The sequence below is a fragment of the Acyrthosiphon pisum genome, chromosome A2, assembly GCF_005508785.2.
Source record: "Acyrthosiphon pisum isolate AL4f chromosome A2, pea_aphid_22Mar2018_4r6ur, whole genome shotgun sequence".
NCBI lineage: Eukaryota > Metazoa > Arthropoda > Insecta > Hemiptera > Aphididae > Acyrthosiphon > Acyrthosiphon pisum.
Genome location: NC_042495.1, coordinates 26,616,395 through 26,622,467, shown reverse-complemented (window position 1 = coordinate 26,622,467; position 6,073 = coordinate 26,616,395). Strand labels below are relative to the sequence as shown.

At 25.4% G+C, this 6,073-nt stretch overlaps 1 protein-coding gene across 1 annotated transcript in view; it reads right to left on the bottom strand.

Moving 5' to 3' along the window:
* Positions 1-5,500: 5,500 nt before the first annotated feature.
* LOC100159796 overlaps positions 5,501-6,073 on the bottom strand; it is a 21,234-nt gene continuing 20,661 nt past the window's right edge. Inside the window, exon 3 of the transcript XR_003839437.1 lies at positions 5,501-5,552. The gene's annotated coding sequence lies outside the window, so the exon portion shown is untranslated. The remainder of the gene's footprint in view (positions 5,553-6,073) is intronic.

Below are 6,073 nucleotides of genomic sequence, written 5' to 3'. Positions count from 1 at the left end.
TGATTAAGTTAATTGTCAATATTCAGAAATATAACAGTATACTTTAACACACACAAGAGGAACTCAGTAGTACAGACTATAGTGTAGACAAAGAATAGAGGGAATACAAAATAAGTCTATACTCTGTACTTCTACAGCGCAATTATCGGGGCATCATTAATCGTTATTCATAATAATAATAATGTATATAGGTAAAAATATCAAAATTATGTTAAAAAAGGAATGAGTAAAAATAAATATGGCTTAGTATTTTTGATAAAATATCCGTCTTGCAATACATTAATAATTAATATTATACAAAATTCAATTCAGCTACCTATATTAATAAAAACTTAAATAATAATCTATTTAAAATAAATTATTAACCAAGTGTTTGTATTTTATCTATAAATATATATGTGTATAATATATATTATTATTTTCAACTTATGGTTTTTACCTTTTTGAACTTTCAAATATAATGTTGGAGTGTTGGATATTACCCAATTTTTTTCAGGTAAAAAGCGGTACAAGCAGTATACACTTGTCCACCATTTTAAAAATTAATTTAACTTTTTTTAAAAACTTAAAACCTATTATTTTACCATTGTTTGTAGAAGTTATCAATATGTTTATGTAGGCAGTAACAATATAATAATTTTGGATCGAAAGGCATTTGTTTAAAAATTACATTTTCATTTATTAAAAATAATAAAAAGTAAACAGTGACACAAACGTAATATTTAATGATACAAAAATAATAATTTTTTTTAAGCATTAGGGCCTATATAATAATATCTACATATTATATTCATATTGCATTTAGAAATTATTATAACTTTTATGAGCACTGCCCAGTGCCACTTTTATGACGACCCAGGGATATTGTTAAGTGGTGTCAACTCTCTGCGAACTATTGAACGTCTAAAATTTTTCCGTAAGTCCATAATAACTTTGCGCTTAGACACAAATATAATAAATATGAACACTCCTTGTAGATAGTAAATTCTATTTATAATTGTCCATATGATGTCTCCAATATAGAATAATTGACACAGCATACGAAATAAAAATGGGATTCCAAAAACCAGAAATAGTTTGATGCTCATTACGAATCTGTCAAAAATTAAAAATTAAAAGTTATTTTAAGTCAAATTAATAGTTTTTAAATAATCTTTGACCAACAATTCAAAAACTGTTTAGAATATTTACTAGTTGAAATTACAGAAAGTACTAAATCTAAATTTATCAAACTTTTAAATTCATAAATTAGTAATAAACTATCATATTATCTACATAATATTTTGTACTATATCTCAAATTAAGTATGTAAATTTGATTTATCTTCATATTATTAGACGCTTATGACTTATACTCCGAATTACCTTACAGAGATAAGTAATTATGAAATTCATAAATAATCGAAGTAGGCTACGATATCAACTACATTTATAATTAAGGAGTTTTAAATAACGAATATTATGTATAGGTACCAAAAGTAGCTAACAAACTATATTAGGTATGTGCAACATGTGAATGGATATTACCCTTTTGTATTCTTACCTCTCTTTGTAAACAAGAAACATTTCTCTTTTTGAATCGGTTTGTCTGAATTTATGGAGTTCAGATTTAATTCTTGCACAATGGATAGCAGTTAGTAAGAACAAAATTAAATTGGCAGTCAATGTACTACAAGAGGGTATGAAGTAGAAAATAAATGTTCCATAGTTATCGTATGCTGGAAAAATATTAAATATGAAATAATAATTATATATTTATAATCATGCAATATACAAATTGCATATAGAAAACTAGTGGCACTGATGTTCATTCAAAGTTATATCACAAATTGTTAAACTTTATACAAACACTGTTGGTTATTAGTTTTTTCCCCTTTATGACTCCAATAAGAACTTTTTTTCACAACCATTAAAATAAGTAAATAATGTAAACATTACTGTTTCGAATATAATATATATATATAATATTTGTATATAAATAACAAATATTTTTTAATCAAAATTAAGTTGTGGGTAACAATGTAGTAACCTATATTTCTTTGAAAAATAATTTGTTAAACTAGTAAGTACTTACTATGGATAGATGTATTATTGTTTTGTATAGGGATCAAAATGTCTGAAAATTTTTGGAAAAAATTCGGGAAAATTTTGGAAAAAAACCGTTTTTTTCTCAGAGCCTGGGAAAACGTGGAAAAATTGGAGAATATTAAAATAATACATTTTCGAAAAAAACCGAAGTTTTCGGAAAATAAAAAAAAAAACGAATTTGTGGAAAATTAAAAAATTGTATTTATGCTTAAAAATTAAAATTATCTATGTAAAAAAAAAAATCATTTTAAAAAATAGATAAGGAAACCTGTCGTTGTCATTTCACATTTGCCAATACGGTAGTCAATGTATTATTGCATTAAAATTTAAAATTAAAAATATTAAAAATATACGGATATTTCAATATTTGTTCTAAAAATAACGTAGTTACATATAAAATTGTTATTTATGTGGGAGATCGTATTTCCCCGAAAATAAATCAACTTTATTTTTAAATGTTAACAATTGAATACTTATCGTCAATTTATATTTGTAAAAATTAATGTTATAGTAACTATTTGATTGTTTTTATATTTTTATACTTAGTGAGTTGGTAAAAATTAAATAATATTAATAACTAATAAGAAATAACTACATAGTAAATACTTAATAGTTAGTACTTTAGTAGTTAATATTACAAATTATAATTATTTATAAATCAAGTATTATAGAATTCTCTAGATTTATCCACAACAGACTTTAAGTTAGGTATGGTATATATTATAATATGTATGTAATATGATTGTCAACCATCATTATTTATTAGATTGTTTCCACTATACATTACTTTTTAAGTTCTTTAGAAAAAAAATCAATTTTTTTAATTTTTCAGGAAAAAACCAGTTTTTTTGTCAAAACCATTTTTTCCGGAAATTTGAAATGAAACCAAATTTTCCCAATTTTTCGGAAAAAATAGGGAAAAAACCCTGGTTATTTCGGAAAACCTTTTTTTTTGGGAAATTTTGATCCCTAGTTTTGTATAAGTATACTTATAAAATAGATAATAATTAAAAACTAATAAGCAATGTCCTGTATTCATATTAAACATTTAATCCTACCAACTATTTATTATCTTCAAGCCAAATATTTAAAACAAACCATTAATACAAGACTGTATAGGTATACGTATACCACAACCCTCCACCACCCACTGAAAACATTTATCGTGGCCGTTGTACTTAGAGTTCTGCGACACTATAGTGAACGAACCGAACGATTAAGGTAAAGAAGGTTTGTTTGAATAAAATAACTATCAACTGCATTTTTATGAGAGTTAGTTAAACAGTTTAAATATTGAAAATTAAATTAAACTTTTATTTTTCTTGCGAGTTTAAAAGTTAATTTACTTTAGTCTTACATCTCAGTGAATTGACGTACAATGGTGTAGTATTTAACATTTTTCGCAGGAACAGATACTTTGCAAAATAATTTAAAACAGCATTTAATTTTTAAAACTTTGATTCAACTAAGAGAATACTTAAAAATTCTTAAATAGTGGCATTCAAATTGTTTTCACTGCGTGCATATAAAATGTCGACGCTGAATAACGCTGTGTCTTAGCGTTTAGAAAATAAGTTTTCTTGGGTTTTAATTTTGACAACTTTTGGAAGGGGAATCATATTTGCATTCAACTGGAATGATTTAACTCTTATGTTAACTGATTAGAGTAATTTAGAAAGAGTTGTGTCATATTCTAAAACAATTTGTATTTTAAACGATAGGTATTCGTAAAATAATAGTTGCCAAATTTTCAAAATTTAAATTTTTTTTTACGAAAATATTTTTTAATAACATTCTTTGTGCAACAGAAATATAAAATATCGATTTTTTTAATGGCTTCAAGAAAAATTTTAAGCATATTAGTTTGAATATTATTCATGCTGGATGACATATTATTAATGTATATTTTTTTAAAACTTATATGTGATGCATAATATGGCGATTTTATTCTGGTCCAAGTCCAAGTTCTTCCCCACCAGTATTTAATGGTATAAATGTATATTATTATATTGGCCAATAAATAAACATAATATATATACCTATCGTATAAACAAAATTTTTACAAATGTTTTAAGACGTTTTGCTAGCGGAATGTACTGTAGTTTATTATGCAATTACCTACTTGTTTAAATGTAAATATACTCGTCCAACCAATGTCATACAATTTTATGGTTAACAGATGTAGGTATAGGTACTGACTCAAAATCATATGTCAAACGTTAATTATATTTTACACGTTTTCAAGGTATAAATATCAAAATATAAAATATACGGTTTTTATTAAATATACGATATTTCAGTTAACCTATTATGTACAAACATAGGCGGTCCTACGGGTGAAATTTGCAGAGCCTGTTTTTCACCTGACATTTTAACTTTTCGTTATTATATAATTATTCATAACTCATTAGGTAGGTATTTTATAATTTATATATGATTGCAATTTAATGGTTTATTTTTCTTATCAAGAATCCGGTTAATATTATTTTAGTTCATAGTTCTTATGATAAGGCTTGAAAATAAACTTCAGATCACAATGTAGAGAAGATCTTCTCTAGATCCTGATAGATATTGTATTATGACATTGGTACTATCACACTCGGACTCAATTTCTTCTATGATGTTTATGCTTTTAAGAATTTTAGATCGTTACACGTTAGCTTATTATTATTTATTACCTATATTATAACTTAAACAAAAAACCTCTTTTCTTAAATAAATTCTTAAGAACCCATTATTATAATTTATAAATTTGTTGAACTTATGTAATTTATTGTACAAGTGTGTGTATCTGAGTGTGGTATAAGTATGAGAATGTACAGAGAAGGATTGGGTAGTCTCGTCCCTTTGAAAAATATTTTTCTACCGTCCCATAATTTGATATGGTAGCTCAATGGCCTATAATATATCAGCCACATATTAATATTCATAAATAATAATGACATTATTGCATTTTTTGACTCTATATTAGTATATAGCTGTCATTACAATGTTAATGCGGCTTTGCGGCCATTTTATTCTACCGGCACAAAATGTTAGTAGGCCTACGAGATTTTCTCAAATGCTTGACTTTCCTAACCGGCTATAGAAATGTATGTGTACTCTGCATTAAATGTTTAATTAAATGTGCTTCACCTGAAGTAAAATCCTGGGACCACATATGATTACATTATAATATTGTGGTCATAAAATATTAAAATGTACACTGAGCTAAAATGTACAATTTAAATCTGAGAAAGTAAAAATGTCGAAATTAATTTATTTTAAAATAATTGTATGAACTTACTGTAAAAAAAGCATCTATATTTTCCAATATCGGGTGCTAATTCCCGTAGCGTTTCGTTTTGTGAATTTTGAAATAAATAACCAGTAGACACGATAATGCTTGAAAATCCCCAACAGTAAATATGGTACATAATGGTACGTAATGATTTTGATGTATTTCTGTTTGTTGAATTGTTGTACCTAAATTAAAAACGTGATGAAAATATTATATGCGGTTATATGAACTGTTATAATTTGTACTTTAAGATTATAGAAGCAGCACCATATATTATAATATAGTATACTGAACAATGGTATACTGCACTATTACGTTTATAGGTATAATACCATATTATGAGTATATGACCCATATTTTGAATTTGTAATAAAATATTTTGATTTCAATTTTGCTTTTTGAAATTATTTTCTCTGATTCCAATTAAAAATGACATATTTATTTGATAATTTTATTCTTTTATCCTTTTTATTTAATTTCTTTGTTTTGTCGACAATATCGATTAAATCTCTTCTGTTCCTTATTTAAATAAAATGTAATAATAAAATATAAAAATATACATTTTTTTCGAATTAAAATATCATTTTCATTTTTACGATTTTAAATTTGATTTCTACCTACGAGCCATATGTGCCATGTGTGCATTTTATATAATATGCTTGGATGTTAAACGGGCCTTAAGATGACGCTACACCCGCATTTGTTG